A 19,346-nucleotide genomic window follows, 5' to 3' on the forward strand; every position below is an offset into this window, starting at 1 on the left:
TATATATATATATATATATATATATATATATATATATATATATATATATATATATATATATATATATATATACCCTCAGATTTAGGGTTTTTGTCAGAAAATATTTTATTCAAGCAGTAAACTCTAATTTCTTAGAGTTTTCGAATAACTGCATTGAACAATAACCCTAGTGCATCCTCTCTCCTGTTATCACTAAAGTGTGAAATCCTGAAATACTCAAACTTACTCTAAAAAGTCTGAAAATTGACAGCAACTCTTCTGACTTCTATTGACTTGATATGTTTGTACAAAATAGAAATTTCGGGTTGTCATAAGTGTGTTCTATGTATATTTTATAAGATACCAAAAATGAATAATCAAAATAAAGACGAGTCTTGAAAGCTCCGTCTTCTCAAAATCTGGTCCTCAGTACCGGACTACTGGTGACCTGATAATACAAGTTATTTTGAAAGAGTAGATTAGCATTAAAGTTGGTGAGTTCAAAAGTATTTTAGTGTCAGTGATTGTATGAAAGTGTTTGAAAATGTTTGATGTAAATGTTTGTAGGTGTTTGTAGTGAATGTTTGTACCTCCTAGAAAATCCTATATTTTATACTAAAAAGCAGCCTTCTACCAAGGCCCGAATGTTCTCTATGTTGTTTGTTTGTAAAAGTGTGAATCTTTCCCAAGTATGACTATCATTACCAAAATATAGTTTACATTACCGTTTATGTGAGAAGATCACAATGTGTATGCAATGGGAAAATAACGATGAACTATTGTATATAAGTAACTACCAATGCACTAACTATCTTAAACCAGTTCGTTAATTAAGGTAAAATGTGATGATGTTGGAACCATACTTGATTGACTAGTAAAACACGACGATCAAAGACGTCGAAATGGTTTGACATTCGTCACTCGTAGGCCTGCAGGTCCCACTGTAGCGAGCAACAAGGTGTAGGATAGTCAATCCAGTATAGATCTATACGCAAACTCATATACTCCCCAATTAAGGAGATTCGGGATACAAAAACGGTCATGGCAGGAAGTGCCATGAACCATCTAATGGTGCACATAACTGCGTGAATGTACATGTAATGAATGTGCTAACTGAAAAGTGTACGCTTTCTCCGTCTAGCGTGTATGTACTGAAATGTTCTACGTGTGCTAGCTGTAATGTATGTTCTCTCTCTGTCTAGCATGTATAGTAATGTACTGACTCATGAATGAACTGGTCATTGTATGTTTTCATTGTTCTAGTAATAGTATTAGTATCTTCCTGTGCTACCCCTATGGTAGCTTACTTGTGATGTAACTGGTACGTATGAACATGGAAGTATAACCTTGCTACCCAAGGGTATTGAATGGATTGGAAGAACCTTTATGTCTATATATATGTATACATAATATATAACTAATATTTAGATGACCTTCGGATGGATAACCGATGCCCTACAACCACATCCCAACAAGGAACAGGAGATAAAGCGACATGGCCTTCCTAAGCCCTTTAAACATTGCTTATATAACTATACATACATAGGCATGCACTTGATAATAAGTATAACAGAGTTTAAGTAATAGTATTTGATAAGTAAAAGAGTTTGTAAAACAGTTTGAAGCAAAACAGTTTGCACAGTAAGAAAACCACTAGTTTTGTAGTTATTAATCACATGTGATTGATGTAATAACTATAAGTATTTCACTTGTATTCCCCCCCCCCCCCCATAAAAGCATTTTAAAAACATTTAAACCATTGATTAGGGGTATGAACTCACCTGTAGTGAGTGGTACGGATGAACTGAAGATGTAGGATTGCTAATTAACATATAGTATCACACTTTATGATCCTAGTTAACATATAATTGTTGGGTTTTGAGCAATCTAACACTTCCTAGGTGTGCATGCAACCCTAATAAACCTTGGATCTATGTTTGTCTAAATACATGCAAAATAATAATTTTCCAAGGTTCATAACCTATCTAACATGGCATGGGGAACATTTCAACATAAAAGAGTTAGAAGAGATTACATACCTTTTTGATGAGTTTGATTCTTGAGGAGTTTGAGGGCCAAGCACCAATAGTGTGAATACCTCAAATGGAATCACAAATCACCACAAACTCTTGGAAAACTTTGAGAGAGTGTACACACACACTAATTTTGGCCACACACAAGCACACACACTAGTTCACTAGTTGCCATTTCATGCACCATAAGCATGCTTATATAGTGTACATGGTTAGGGTGAAACCCTAATAACCCATGACCTTTCCTTTTCCAAGGATCCATGGGTTAAAAGCTCCATGGATCATCCATGGACTTCCATCCAAGCCTAGCCCATTAACAAATGAGTGTTAGCCCACACCATATAAAACCAATAGCCCATAATCTAATTAGTCTTCCTTTTAATCTCTAAATTAATTCATAATTAATTTAAGACTAAGACTAATTAAATAACGTAACCTCACATTAATATATTATAACTTATAATATATTAATAAACATATGTGTATAACTCTCATAAAATTATCCATAAATTGTTCGGGTGAAATGCAACCCAAATGGACCATGCCGGGTTGGGTCAAGTATATACCAAATAAGTTATGGACTTAGAAACCTTATCCAACAGACTCCCACTTGGATAAGTCTAATAACTCTATTTGCCTATATAACTTCAGGAACCAACCAGCAATCGTAGCTCTCGAAAACTCTGTTGAACTATGAAGCGCCATTTTAAGACAAGTGATCATTTAATCCTCTGTTCTCATGATATCAGCCGGACAAACACATGGAACTATGTCTTGCTTATTGTCTGGCAGTTGTTTCTCGATTTCCGATTCGTTTGACAAAGAACTTTACTAAACACATCAGTTTAGTTCTGACCGGGCCCGGTACATGGGTCAACACAAAATCATCGAGGGGCCCAGATATCGCTTCTATTTTTAGAAGGAACATATAACCTTCGACTCATATGCTTGTTCTACTACTTGTTAAATTGTACACAAAGGCACGTTTTATGACATCAAGTTACTGATGCGTTTACGTGCAATCAATGCACAACCAACTCATAGGTAACAACTCATATCTCTAGGTTTGAAGACTTATATGATATTATCGTCTCACGATCACTCGAGATAAATTCCATGAAGTGATACAAGTGAGCGTGGGTTTATACCAATACTCATAACTTATGAGTACTCATGAATGTTGCAGCAACCATTGCCATGTCTAAACACCTTTAGCCATCTACAAACCCAATTCATGACAATCTTGATTCATACCTACTTCCGACGTATGACCGATTGTGGAGGTTTGAATAAATTAATTATTCTGGAAGTCAAAACATGCAAAACTGAAACAATAGTAAATAATTGATAATGACAGTAACACTTTACTCATAAATAAATCACAAATTTTATTCATCATCAAACGTCGATTACATTTTACAAGTTTCAGGAAAACTATCTAATCTGTAAAACTAATATCGTCCCTCAGCCCAATGCGTCTTGCATGTTGAAAATGCTTAACCCTCGTCAGTCCCTTCGTAAGGGGATCTGCAGGATTCTCATCCGACGATATCCTCCTTGTCACGAGGAGTCCTTCTTCAATCTTGTGTCTTATGAAGTGATATTTTCTGTCAATGTGTCGGGATCTGCCATGATCTCTTGGTTCCTTGGCTAAGGCAACCGCACTATTGTTGTCATAGAAAATCTCCATAGGTTCCTTAATAGTTGGTACAACTCCAAGATCTCCAATGAAGTTCTTCAGCCATATCGCCTCCTTCGCTGCTTCACTCGCTGCTATATACTCTGATTCACAAATCGAATCAGCCACTGTCTCCTGCTTGGAACTCTTCCAAGAAATTGCCCCTCCATTTAAGGTAAATACCCAGCCCGACTGAGAGCGAAAGTTATCCCTATCAGTCTGAAAACCAGCATCACTATACCCCAATACTCTCAAGTCATCACTCCCACCAAGGGTAAGGATCCAATCCTTAGTCCTCCGCAGATACTTGAGAATGTTCTTTACCGTGGTCCAATGAGCCTTGCCAGGGTTCCCTTGATACCTGCTGACCATGCTCAAAGCAAATGCCACATCAGGGCGGGTACAAGTCATAGCATACATGATCGAGCCAACAGCGGAAGCATACGGTAATTGGCTCATCTTAGCTATCTCTGCCTCTGTACTCGGACTCTGAGTCTTACTCAGTTTGGTATTGCTTTGGATCGGTAAATCTCCTTTCTTGGAATTCTGCATATTGAACCTTTTCAACACTTTATCCAAGTAGGTACTCTGACTAAGTCCAATTAGTCTCTTACTCCTTTCTCTTAATATCCTTATCCCTAGGATATAGGCAGCCTCCCCTAGGTCCTTCATAGCAAAGCACTTCCCAAGCCAGGACTTAACCTCCTGCAAGGTTGGGATGTCATTTCCTATAAGTAGTATGTCATCCACATACAGTACCAAGAAGCTAACTATACTCCCACTAGCTCTGACATACACGCAAGACTCATCTTCACTTCTCGAGAAGCCAAACTCTTTGACCTTCTCATCAAAACAAAGATTCCAGCTACGAGATGCTTGTTTTAATCCATAAATGGATTTCTCAAGCTTGCATACTCTATTAGGGTACTCTGCACTGACAAAACCCTCTGGCTGATTCATGTACACATCCTCAGCCAACTTTCCATTAAGGAAAGAGGTTTTGACATCCATTTGCCATATTTCATAATTATCAAATGCTGCAATGGCTAGCATAACCCTAATAGACTTAATCTTTGCTACCGGCGAGAAGGTTTCATCATAATCAATACCCTGAGTCTGAGTAAAACCCTTCGCAACCAGTCGAGCCTTATAAGTATGCACTTTTCCTTCCATGTCGGTCTTCTTCTTGAAGATCCATTTGCACCCGACTGTTTTACAGCCTGGTACATTGTCAACCAAGTTCCAAACTTGATTGACATACATGGACTGTATCTCGCTGTCCATAGCCTCCTTCCATTTAGCAGACTCCGGGCCTGCCATGGCTTCCTTAACACTGCTAGGTTCATCCAAATTTACCAGTGTACTATCGCTGATAAACGTGTCACCTTCCATAGTAATATGAAAGCCATAATAAAACGAAGGTGTGTTCCTAACCCGTGTGGAATGCCTCGGAGGTACAGACATGTCAGCTTGCTCAACAGGAGTTTCCTCCTCAGGTTGATTGCCAGTGTCTGAGGTTCCTTCACCAATTACTTCTTGAATTTCTTCAAGATCAATTTGCCTCCGACTGTCTCCTTGGCTTATAAACTCTCTCTCACGAAAGACCCCTCTTCTTGCTACAAAGACCACATTCTCACTAGGTCTGTAGAAGAGGTAACCGAAGGATTTCTGTGGGTAGCCGATGAAAATACACCTTTCACTTCGGGGTTCGAGCTTATCATGAGTCTCACGCCTCACGAAAGCCTCGCAACCCCAAATCTTGATGTGGTCCAAATTGGGAACCTTCCCAGTCCACATCTCATGAGGTGTTTTGGTAACCTTCTTTGTAGGGACTAGATTAAGGATATGGGCGGCAGTCTCTAAGGCATACCCCCAAAAAGAGATTGGTAGCGAAAATCGACTCATCATAGAGCGAACTATGTCCAACAAGGTTCGATTACGCCTCTCAGCTACACCATTCAGCTGTGGTGTCCTGGGAGGAGTCAATTGTGAGACAATCCCACACTCCTTAAGATAGTCAAGGAACTCGGTACTAAGATACTCACCACCTCGATTGGATCGAAGCATCTTAATGTTCCTGCCCAATTGATTTTCTACTTCCTGTTTGAATTCCTTAAACCTTTCAAAGGTTTCTGAGTTATGTTTGATTAAGTAGACATACCCATATCTACTAAAATCATCAATAAAAGTCACATAATACCGATTAGCCTCCCTTATGGCGGTTTTGAATGGCCCACATACATCAGTATGTATTAGGTCCAACAAACCCTCACCCCTTTCACAAGTTCCAGTGAAGGGTGATTTTGTCATCTTTCCAAGTAGACAAGATTCACAACTATCATCCGATTTAAGGTCGAATGATTCCAAGACTCCACTCTTTTGGAGTTAGCCTATGCGTTTCTTGTTTACATGTCCAAGACGACAATGCCACAATGATGCTTTATCTAGGCTAGTAGAAGAATCAATATACAACACATTATTTCCTAAGTTGTCTACAATCGACATAGTTTCATACACACCATCACAAGGTAACGCTTTAAAATAAAACACATTTTTAAAGAAAGCATTAATACCACCACATTCATTATCAAACGAAAAGGTAAAACCTTGTTTGTACAAAGCATGAAAAGACCTCTCCATTTCAGACGAGTACACACATTTATTCAAATCTAATTTTAACCCATTATTAAGCAACAAAGTATAAACTCCAATCTTGGAAACAGGTGAAGCCTTCCTATTCCCCATGATCAAGTTTATCTTCCCGTGCTCCACATCCTCACTTCTTCTTAGGCCCTGCATATCAAAACATATGTGAATACCACATCCTGTATCAAGCACCCAAGAGTTAGAATATGTTGAGTAATTAGACAATATAGTGTAAATACCTGCATGGGTGGGTTTCACTTTCCCATCCTTTAGATCCTGCAAGTACTTAGGGCAGTTTCGCTTCCAATGTGCCTTTTCATGGCAATAGAAGCATTCAGCATCCTTGGGAATGGCAGAAGAAGTGACAAAACCGCTCTTGGTCTTCGATGAGGAGCCTTCAAGAGACTTTCCCTTGGTACCCTTCGAAGGGTGCTTCCTCTTTTTCCCTTTGCCTTGCCCGATAGCCAAAACAGGGGTAGATGTTGGAGTAGGAGTAGTAGAGGTAACAACCGCCTAGCCTTGAAGACCGGTTTCCGCGGTCTTCAAGAGTCCTTGAAGCTTGCTGAGGGTAACTTCCTCCTTGTTCATATGATATGTCATACGAAATTGGTCATAACAAGAAGGTAAGGAGTGCAAAATGATGTCAATTGCCAACTCCTCAGGGATGTTCACATTCAGCTTCAGCAAACGGTCCACATACCTTTGCATCTTTTGCATGTGAGCCGTGACGGAATCACCGTCCTTCATGCGGGTAGTTATTATGGAGGAGATTATTTCATACCGCTCCTGACGAGCACTCTGATGGTACCTTTCCATCAGGTCTTGGTGCATCTCAAAAGGGTAGAAATCTTCATATGACTTTTGGAGCTCGGCTGTCATCGTGGCCATCATGATACATGCCACCTTAGTAGCATCTCTCTCATGTGTCCTGAATTCAGCGATCTCCTCAGGAGTAGCAGTAGACTCATCAAGCTCTTTTAACTCCTTATCGAGGACATATTCCTTGTCCTCATAACGAGTAACCATCCTGATGTTCCTAATCCAATCCATGAAGTCGGAACCATCAAAGATGACCCTCCTAAAAAGATTCATGAGAGAGAAAGAACCAGTTGGGTTAGAGCCTGAAGCATTAGTGTTGGAAGATATCTGAAAGAAGAAAGCAAGTTTAGATTAGATATATAGGATCCTTAATAAGACACCCAAATGTAATATTAAGGCTAGGACCCAATCACAATATATTATACTTAGAAGAGGGATGTCGTAATCTAAGTAATAATATATTTGAAAGGTAGGTGAATGACGATTCACCAATTTCCACCATGAAAAACAATATGAATTATTAGGTTTTAATTGGATTTGAAATTCCTAGATTCTTTTGAGATTCATTGAACTTTTCAATGGCATGTTTCAATCTCGATTGTGCCCTTCAAGTTTTGTGACTGGGATGCCGAGGATCACAAAACAAGGTGTGAATAACCATGCTAATTCACTTGGTACCCTTAATATTATCACCTAATCAATGTGTCGGTTAACCACACACGCTCTATTGATCTATTATAAACATTAAGTCACCCTTCCTGATCCTTACTAGTCCAAGTTAGTGTGCCGGTTAACCACACACGCTCCACCAACGACTTGGTAAGGTACAAAGTGTGAATTCCATGGACTAGCACCATGTTCACATTTTTCCTAAAATAACTAAGATTGGGAATTAAAAAGGTTTAGTTACTTTATAATAATCATTATACTTTTAATGAGGATTTAAAGTCATTGTTCTACCCGTTCGGCTAACGACCCTCCACCAGTCAAGCAAGCGGTGGGTGAGAGTGGACACCCATTAAGCTGCCATTTTATAGGCAACAACCTTATACCCACCTTATAGACCGGCTTCGTGAATGAGGCCTACTAACGGTAGAACGACTTATTCTTATACATATATATAATAATTAACCATTTATGTTATAAATAGTATAAGGGTTGAATTTTAACTATTAAAACTCTAAGGGTTGGAATTAAAGTTTATTAAAGTGTGTGAAACTTTACGAATTCCAAACTTGAGGGCAAGTTTTTTAACTATCCAAAACTTTTCATTTCATAACTTATGAATTAAAGGTTCATAAAAATGAAGACTCTTCATTTTCATGTAACTTATGTGTTTAAATGTGTGTGTTAAAGAAAGTGACATTTGGATATCCATAACTTGAGGACAAATTATGGACTCCATTAAAACACATAAATGATCAACAATTAATTCTAAACAATTCAGCAAATAATTCCTATCATCTTTTAAATTCATAAGAACATGAACATGATCATCAAAATTTCAAGAAATATATGAACACATAAAAATCATGGAATTTTGATATATGCTATTGTAAATGGATTAGAACAACCATTACACCAACTAAAACAAGTTTTAAAACACCAAAACAGTTTAAGGTAATGTTTCTAGTCCATTTCCAGCAGCAAAAGTCGAAAATCTGCACTCTGTGGCTCCTACCCGTCGAGTGCATGAACCTACTCGGCGAGTAGGTTGAAGATACACATGAACTCGGCGAGTCCCCCCATGGACTCGGCGAGTTCATCAGGCAGACAGCAAGTTTTTCGACTTTTTCAACTATTTTGCATCAAGTATCAAACAAACAAGCCTAGGCTCTGATACCACTGTTGGGTTTTGAGCAATCTAACACTTCCTAAGTGTGCATGCAACCCTAATAAACCTTGGATCTATGTTTGTCTAAATACATGCAAAATAATAATTTTCCAAGGTTCATAACCTATCTAACATGGCATGGGGAACATTTCAACATAAAAGAGTTAGAAGAGATTACCTACCTTTTTGATGAGTTTGATTCTTGAGGAGTTTGAGGGCCAAGCACCAATAGTGTGAATGCCTCAAATGGAATCACAAATCACCACAAACTCTTGGAAAACTTTGAGAGAGTGTACACACACACTAATTTCGGCCACACACAAGCACACACACTAGTTCACTAGTTGCCATTTCATGCACCATAAGCATGCTTATATAGTGTACATGGTTAGGGTGAAACCCTAATAACCCATGACCTTTCCTTTTCCAAGGATCCATGGGTTAAAAGCTCCATGGATCATCCATGGACTTCCATCCAAGCCTAGCACATTAACAAATGAGTTTTAGCCCACACCATATAAAACCAATAGCCCATAATCTAATTAGTCTTCCTTTTAATCTCTAAATTAATTCATAATTAATTTAAGACTAAGACTAATTAAATAACATAACCTCACATTAATATATTATAACTTATAATATATTAATAAACATATGTGTATAACTCTCATAAAATTATCCATAAATTGTTCGGGTGAAATGCAACCCAAATGGACCATGCCGGGTCGGGTCAAGTATATACCAAATAAGTTATGGACTTAGACACCTTATCCAACAATAATATCACACACACATATATATATATATATATATATATATATATATATATATATGTATCCAATTAGTGTTTAAACAAGTAATAAACAAAGTCAAGACACCCTAGGACATGCTAAACACCTTATACAAGTGTTATAAGTCCCAAGGATTGCATCTAAGTGTTGTAGGGAAAGGCTAGTGTGTTTGGGGTTCAAGGAAAATCCATTAGGGAGTTTACGGTTTTGTCGTCATAACCAAAAGGGTTTACAGTCGTAAACCCTTGGGTTGACGGTCGTAAGATCACCCACTTGTTGACCATTTGATGTTTGAAGCTTTAAGAGTCCCTAGAAGCTTTTCTACTTGATGTATGTGACCATGGTAGGTACTAGGGCATCATTTCACTCCTAATTGGAGTTTACGGTCCCTAAACCATTTTCCTTTGGGTTGACTATCGTAAACCCACAAGGTTTATGGTATTTGGGGCTTTTCAAGTCCTTAGCTCATCAAGGTAATAGTCTATGTTAGATTCTAGGCATAAGGAATAAATATGAGACATTTATACACCTTTTGGGGTGTTTACGGTTTTGGGAGATCCCCAAACCGTAAACACATATAAATGAGTGATTTTTGTGCTTTTTGTGTGATAAACTCATCAAGGAAGGATCTAGACAAGTCCCTAAGGAATTGTGAAGCATCTAGGCACCCTAAGGCACCCTTTGGCACCATAACTTGGTGTTTACGGTTCAAGAACTTCTTGAACCGTGAACACCTTGTTCTTGGTGTTCTAGGGACATTTCCTAGATATTAAGATGTATATCAAGCTTTAAAAGACTCTATGATAGAAGTAGTTACTTTGTGGAAGCTTGAAATGAGCTAAAAGTCCAAGAACACTAGTGTGTGCTTGGTGTTCTTGGTGAAAAGGAAGAATCAACCTTTTTGGAATGATTTCATGGTTAGAAGTGTTTTAAAACACTAGATCTAAGCATATAATCACTTAAGGAAGCTAGAAACACTTACTAGATTGAAGATCTTGAAAAAAAATTTGGATGATACATGAGAGAGAATGGGTTTTGGATCTTGAGAAGTTTTGGAAAAAGTGAAAATAATGACAAGATCATATATATATATATATATATATATATATATATATATATATATATATATATATATATATATATATACTCTCAGATTTAGGGTTTTTGTCATAAAATATTTTATTCAAGCAATAAACTCTAATTTCTTAGAGTTTTCGAATAACTGCATTGAACAATAACCCTAGTGCATCCTCTCTCCTGTTATCACTAAAGTGTGAAATCCTGAAATACTCAAACTTACTCTAAAAAGTCTGAAAATTGACAGCAACTCTTCTGACTTCTATTGACTTGATATGTTTGTACAAAATAGAAATTTCGGGTTGTCACAAGTGTGTTCCGTGTATATTTTATAAGATACTGTGACAACCCGATATTTCAACTCTTTGTAACGACCAAAATGGGTCTAGTATTGTAACCACTCCTGAATAATAAAAATTTACTTTCATAATAAAATGTACAAATAAGTTCTATTTAATTTCCTTCTATGATTAAATGTCTTTGAACCATGATCGTACGTGAAAAGAACACCCAAATCCGACTTCATATAGCGAAGTTATGATTTTTCCAAGTTCGGCTTAGCAACAGACAGCTAAAAACTCGAATCGGAGATCGAGCGACTTTTGGCCGGAATGACCTAAACGAGAATCGAAGGTCTCGACAATGGTATTCCAGCGGTAAAGAGTCTGGCAAAAACCGACATCAGATAAAGGAGTTATGAATTTTCAAAGAAATTCCTTAAACACGATGGGTTTTTAATAATTAATAAAAAATAATAATAATAATAATTTCGGAATTTGCCGACGGAGTCTAAACGAAAGTTGTAGAGCGTAGTCTCACCTACGCGAGGATATAAAGACCATCGAAAACGGAGTTCGTATGAAGAAGATATGAAATTTTGAAATTTATTAAATAAATTAATTATTTATTTAATTCAAAATTCGGATATTATCCGAAGGGGAGTCAGCATCCTCCTCCGAGGTACGCGCTGCGTACCCCTGTACGCCCCGCGTAACTGAGAGGATTGGCCTCTGATCGTCCACGTCGCGCTATCCGAAGAAACCGACCCATCCGACCCGTCCGAAGCCCCGACCCGTCCGACCCGACGTCCCATCCGACCCGGCGTCCCATCCGACCCGCGTACCCAGCAACCAGTCCCATCCGAACCGAGGCAGTCGAGGCTTCGATCACGCATGACGTACGTGTACACGCTGCGTACGAGCGTACGCCCCGCGTACCGAGGCAGACCAGCCTTACTATAAATAGGATGCGATGGTTTCCAAAGAAAGGGTTCATTTCTCTTCTCTCTCTCTACTTTGCCTCGTTTTCCGTGTCCATTCAAACCCGAAGCTCTGGTCTTTTTGGCTCAAGTCCCGAAGGTCGATTTTACTCCCGAGATTCCCGAGAATCCCGAGGAAAATCCGTTTCCCGAGACGAAACTCTGCCCGGTTTTCCATCTCGCTATCCCCAAAACTTTCAAGTGAGTTTCATACCCCTTAATCAACCTTTTTAATTATTCTAAATACTTTTATATGCTTTCAAGGGGGGGGGGGATTACAAGTAAAACACACGAGTATTATCGTGTGTTATATGAAGAAACTCTTTTATATACTGTTATATATTCAAATCACATGCGATTTATAAACATTTAAAGGAACTTTTATATATATATATATATATATATATATATATATATATATATATATAACATATGTCACAATAGCATTTTACCTTTTAAAATATAATGTTGTTGTAATGCATGTATAAACTAAACTGTTCTTAGATTTTTCTTGTCTATCCTAGACTCTACACCAAAAATCTATACTTTCATAAACAAGTGATTCCTTTTCTCAATATTTCTAAACAAACAAGACACGCTTTTTTTGGAAACTATAATAGGTATAGTTTTACGAACAGATTTCTAACTCTTATGTACTAGAAACACATATTTCAAGAAGTTTACTTTCGTATACAAGAACAAACGTAACATTTTAACAAGTAGATCTGTTTTTATATACCACGGTTTTGTGAGACATTAACTTCATGTACGCTCGAGTACACATTTCAAGTCCTGTATTATATACCAGAATCCCTTGGAGGGGGAGCATGGTGTTTGTGTATAGATCTATACGGGCTTGACAACCCGCGCCCTGACTGTTAGCTGCAGTCCACCGTTTGGGGTGACAAACGTCATAACATTCCAACGCCTGAAGAACGTTGTGTATAGGCATTCAGAGTCAATAGTATGGTTATAAAACTCACAAGGGGTATTAAAAATGCATTGATTTACAAGGTTTTCAAACTCATTGGTTATTTTACATTTACATACATTTTGGAAACAAACATTGGTCTTGAGTAAAGGCTACTTTTGTACTAGTAGAAAATATAGGATTTTCTAAACACAAACAAACAAAGATAAAACATTTCATTTCATTCAAACATTGTCACTTAAATACTTATGAAATTCACCAGCTTAAATGCTGATCTACTCTTTCAAAATTACTTGTATGTCCCAGGAAATTAGTAATTTCAGGTATTCATTTCGCTTTTGATGAAGGGATGCTGCGGCGCCAGTTTAATCTCGTATTTTGACATCATATTGTAATTGAGTTTTTGAACATGTAACTTTTGACAAATGTAAACTTTCAATTATATATATGATGGTTGTATTGCTTTCTTTACTATGTATTCATTTGTTACGCTACCACATGAAGTCATCCGCCCCCGAACGTTTCCGCCGTTCAGGTTTGGGGGTGTGACAGATTGGTATCAGAGCAATGTTTATAGTGAACTAAGTATATCGAACCACATAAGATATACAAACTATAAATGCTTAAGGGACTAATACTCTGTGACAAAACAAATTTTCTTTTTACACTTAAACAACATTTCGTTCAACTTAAATTGATAGTTCATTTAAGTACAATTACATGCATACCACAAACTATTCTCATGTTATACAACTATACAAGTATTTAGACAAGTTGACACTACGATTGAGACTCGATATATGTAATCAGATTTTGGACAAATATAGCATGATCAACTATATTTGCCCAAGATTGGACCAACGTATATCGAGGAATGATCGTAGTAAGCAACAAGTCAAAACTTACCAAACCATTACAAGAATCAAACACAAGAATTGAAATACTATAGGAGTATTTGCTATCTAAACTAGTTAAACTTACATGTTTTACATGTTCCGACTTTATTCAATTCTTATAACCCCATTTCTCGTACAGTCAAATGGCTGGATTTCACCACCCTGGCGACCCCTACTTTCCCAACCAAGGCAACGGAGGATGGATCGAAGATGATCCCGAAGAGGACGAGGAACCCATAGAAGTGGGTGATGACTCCGGTACCGACTCAGAGCCGGAAGTTATCGATCCACCACCCATTCAGCCTCCCGTCTTCGTAAGGAACTTTCAAGGACCGACTCCCGTCTGGGGAAGTCACCTCCACCATTGGAGCCAACAGCAAAACCTACGCCCTCCCTACGGCATGTGCCGGGACTTCTATGATGTCCGCGGCGGAGGTTCGGCTGATCGAGCACTCCCGGTAATGGTGGGTAAGTTAGCCAATCAGTCCTATCAGTCTGGAGTACAAGCTAGTCGACTCCGGGATATCAACGTAGAAGTGCAGGTTCACACTTCTGACATCCGTAGGCTGGACAAGATGCAAGACAACGCTCAATTCCAAACCGAAGCGTTTCAAGCGCAAATGATTGCAGCCCTCGCCGAACTAAGGGAACAACAAGCCGCCTTCGATAGGCGTCTAATGGAGTCAAAGCAATCAGATACGGAGTTAAGCTCCAAGCGCAACCTTCGACGCAAGTAGTGCTTGTCAAGGACTCAAATTTTGTTATAGCTTAGGACCTCGGCTAAAAGTCTTTAAATTTCTCGAACTTTGTAATCGGAGACCCTTTTAGGGGTCAAATTTTCATGATCGTTGTAACAACTTTTATATTAATATAAGTGGCACTATTACTACTATGTTGAGTATTTCGTTCGAACCTTGAATGGTCTTTGTGAACCCAAATACTTGTTTCATACCTTCAGTCTTACAAATAACTTTCATTCTTCTATTTTAAGACTCATACTATCATCTGTTGTTGAACTATAGCGATTTAGTTCATGAGACACATACATTTTCCATTCTATGAAATTCTTATCCTTGTCTTTTCAATCTATAGTTGAAGGATGCCTCCGCGTAGGAATCCAAGGCGAAACAATGGTGAGGAAGCACCTATACCACCACCACCTCCACCACCCCAATTTGATGCTGTAATGTTTCAAGCAGCAGTCACCGCAGCGGTGGCAGCTGTCATGTCATAGATCAATAACTCAAGTGCTAATGGCTCGGGATCTGGCACACACCCATCCAACCATGGCGAAAGTCATGGACCACCTCGAGAATGCACCTATAAGGACTTCACTAATGCCAAGCCCCGGATGTTTTATGGTACTAGTGGTGTGATGGCCCTGAGGCAGTGGATTGAAAGGACGGAGGCAGTCTTTGAAATCTGCTCCTGCCCCGAGCACAGCAAGGTCAACTTTGCAACTTTCACCCTTCTCGATAAAGCTTTAACTTGGTGGAATGGCCACGTTAAAGTACTTACCCTAATCGTGGCGAACTCCATAAGCTGGGAGAGCTTGAAGGCCATGATGATGAGAGAATACTGCCCACGGGGAGAAATTCAAAAGCTTGAACACAAGCTATGGACTCTCGGAATGGTGGGTACCGACATCGCTACTTATACCAACAGATTTTGCGAACTGGCAATCCTTTGTCCAGATATGATTGCTCCCGAGAGCAAGAAGATAGAAAGGTACATCTGGGGACTGACGCCCCAAATGCGATCAAGCGTGTTAGCTTCTAAACCTGACACCTTTGAAAGTGCTAAGGAACTGGCACAATCTCTGATCGACTACGGAGGTCATCAGAACTCAACCACTTCTGCACCAGCACCACAAAAAGGAAACAACAACAACAACAACTACAACAACAACAACAACAATGGCAGGAAGAGAGCGTGGATTAAAGGGAAGGGTGGGTCTTCCCAAGAATCCGCAAAGAAACAACTGGTGTCAGTAAATGCTGCCATTGTACCTGCTACAGCCCCTATAAATACCTACCCAACAAAGCCTTATATAGGCAACCTCCCAAAATGCACCAAATGCAATTACCACCACCATGGACCTTGTCGAGATATGCAGTGCGCCAACTGCAGCAGGAAAGGACACACAGCCCGTTTCTGCAAGGAACCCGCAAAGCCGATCACTCAAGTTCCCGGTGCGGGTGTAGGGCAGGCTTGCTACGGTTGTGGCGAGGTGGGCCACTACAAGAGAAACTGTCCTAAGGCAGCAGGCATCGGAGGTGTGGGACGAGTTTTGGCAATAGGCCACGACGAAGCTGTAGCTGACCCAACTATAGTTGCTGGTACGTTCCTTCTCGATAATTCATACGCATGCATATTATTCGATAGTGGAGCGGAGAGAAGCTTCGTGAGTCAAAACTTTATTCATTTACTTAAACCTAAACCTAGCAAGTTAGAAAATTCATTCACTATAGAGATGGCCAATGGAAAAACCGAAAACACAAATTCCATATACATGGGCTGTACGTTAACATTAGACGGCCATTCTTTCCCAATCAATCTCATGCCGGTTCAAATTACAAGTTTCGACGTCATAGTCGGCATGGATTGGTTGAGTCTTCTTCGCGCCGACATCATGTGCTTTGAGAAAGCAGTCCGTCTTAACCTCCCAAACAACGAAACATTAGTTATCTACGGCGACAAATCTAGTGCAAACCTTCGCATCATTTCGTGCATCCAAGCTCGAAAGTGCTTGCGGAAGGATTGTCGAGCATTCCTAGCGCACATCGTCGATACAAGTCAAGAACTGAAGGACATCAAGAGCATCTCGGTAGTACGCGACTTTCCCGATATCTTTCCAGAAGAACTACCAGGGTTACCACCGCAACGCCAAGTCGAGTTTAGAATCGACTTAATTCCAGGAGCTACCCCAGTAGCGAAGTCGCCTTATCGTCTTGCACCAGTAGAGATGCAGGAACTTTCCAGTCAACTTAATGAACTCCTTCACAAAGGATTCATAAGACCAAGTTTCTCACCTTGGGGAGCACCGGTCTTGTTTGTAAAGAAGAAAGACGGATCGTTCCGTATGTGCATCGACTACAGAGAGCTGAACAAACTTACTGTCAAGAACCGCTATCCTCTACCCCGTATCGACGACCTATTCGATCAACTTCAAGGGGCGAACTACTTCTCCAAAATAGACCTGCGATCCGGATATCACCAATTACGAGTTCTAGAGGGGGACATTCCAAAGACAGCTTTCCGAACTCGTTATGGACACTACGAATTCGTGGTGATGCCGTTCGGATTAACCAATGCACCAGCATTATTTATGGACCTAATGAATAGGGTATGCCGCCCTTACTTGGATCAGTTCGTCATCGTCTTTATCGATGATATACTTATCTACTCTCGAAGTAAGGAAGAGCATAGTCAGCACCTACGAAAAGTCCTAGAAACACTGCGAACGGAGAAACTCTATGCGAAGTTCTCTAAATGCGAATTTTGGATTCGAAGAGTCGAATTTTTAGGTCACGTTGTTAGCGAGGAAGGTATACACGTGGACCCCTCCAAAATTAAGGCTATTGAGAACTGGTCAGCACCAAAGACACCTACAGAAATTCGTCAATTTCTAGGTCTAGCTGGCTACTATCGCAGATTCATAAAGAACTTTTCGAGCATTGCGAAACCTCGTACTTCATTAACCCAGAAAGGTGTGGCCTTTGACTGGGAAGCGAAACAAGAGAAGGCATTCCAGACACTAAAGCAGGCCTTGTGCACCGCACCGATACTATCCCTCCCCGAAGGGATAGAAGACTTCGTAGTGTATTGCGATGCTTCAAACCAAGGACTTGGATGTGTTCTTATGCAGAGAGGGAAGGTTATCGCTTATGCCTCCCAACAGCTTAAGACACACGAAGTGAACTATACGACACACTACCTCGAGTTAGGAGCAGTGGTATTTGCTCTAAAGATCTGGAGGCACTACATATACGGAACAAAGAGTACTATATTCACCGATCACAAGAGCCTTCAACACATTTTCGATCAGAAGGAACTCAACATGCGACAACGACGATGGGTTGAGTTACTGAATGACTACGAATGCGAAATTCGTTATCATCCTGGCAAGGCCAACGTAGTAGCCGACGCCCTCAGTCGAAAGGAATACACTGGTCGGAGGGTCAAATCTCTGACCATTACTATCCATTCCCACTTATCCACATAAATTAAGGAAGCACAAATGGAAGCTTTACAACCTAAAAATGTGGCGGGTGAATCCCTGCGAGGAATGGAGAAGAATTTAGAAGTCAAGGGTGGCGGAGCCTACTATCTCATGGACCGAATCTGGACCCCAAATCATGGTGGTTTCAGAAACGTAGTCATGACCGAGGCTCACAACTCAAGATATTCCGTTCACCCGGGTTCAGATAAAATGTATCTGGATCTTAAGAAACTGTACTGGTGGCCTAACATGAAAGCAGAAATTGCTACCTTCGTGAGTAAATGTCTTACTTGCGCTAAGGTTAAGGTCGAGTATCAGAAACCGTCAGGACTACTACAACAACCAGAGATACCGGAATGGAAATGGGAGCGGATTACTATGGACTTCATAACCAAGTTACCCAAGACGACAAGTGGACTCGATACCATATGGGTCATTGTCGACAGATTGACCAAATCCACACATTTCCTACCCATCAAGGAGACTGACAAAATGGAGAAGCTTACAAGAACTTACTTAAGGGAAGTAGTGCGACTGCATGGTGTTCCGATATCCATTATCTCCGATCGAGATAGTAGATTCACTTCAAGATTCTAGCAGTCACTACAAAGTTCCCTGGGAACTAGGCTAGACATGAGTACAGCCTACCACCCACAGACAGACGGACAAAGTGAGAGAACAATACAAACTTTAGAAGACATGCTGAGAGCCTGCGTGATTGACTTTGGAAAGGCATGGGATGTTCATTTACCCCTTGTCGAATTTTCATACAACAATAGTTATCATACAAGCATAAAGGCTGCTCCATTTGAAGCCCTCTATGGTCGAAAGTGCAGATCCCCTCTGTGCTGGGCTGAAGTTGGCGATACCCAGTTAGCTAGAGGAAGAGTTCCTGAAAGCACTCTCACAGGTCCGGAGATCATACGTGAAACAACAGAGAAGATCGTTCAGATTCGTGAACGATTGAAAGCCTCAAGAGACCGATAGAAAAGCTACGCTGACCAAAGGAGGAAACCTTTGGAATTCCAGGTAGGAGACCACGTCTTATTAAAGGTCTCACCGTGGAAGGGTTTAATACGATTTGGAAAGCGGGAGAAACTAAATCCAAGATACATAGGGCCTTTCGAGATTCTTGCCAGAATCGGCCCTGTGGCTTACAAGCTTAACCTACCACGCGAACTT

This window comes from Lactuca serriola, chromosome 4 (assembly GCF_051521515.1).
Source record: "Lactuca serriola cultivar US96UC23 chromosome 4, Lser_US96UC23_V15, whole genome shotgun sequence".
NCBI lineage: Eukaryota > Viridiplantae > Streptophyta > Magnoliopsida > Asterales > Asteraceae > Lactuca > Lactuca serriola.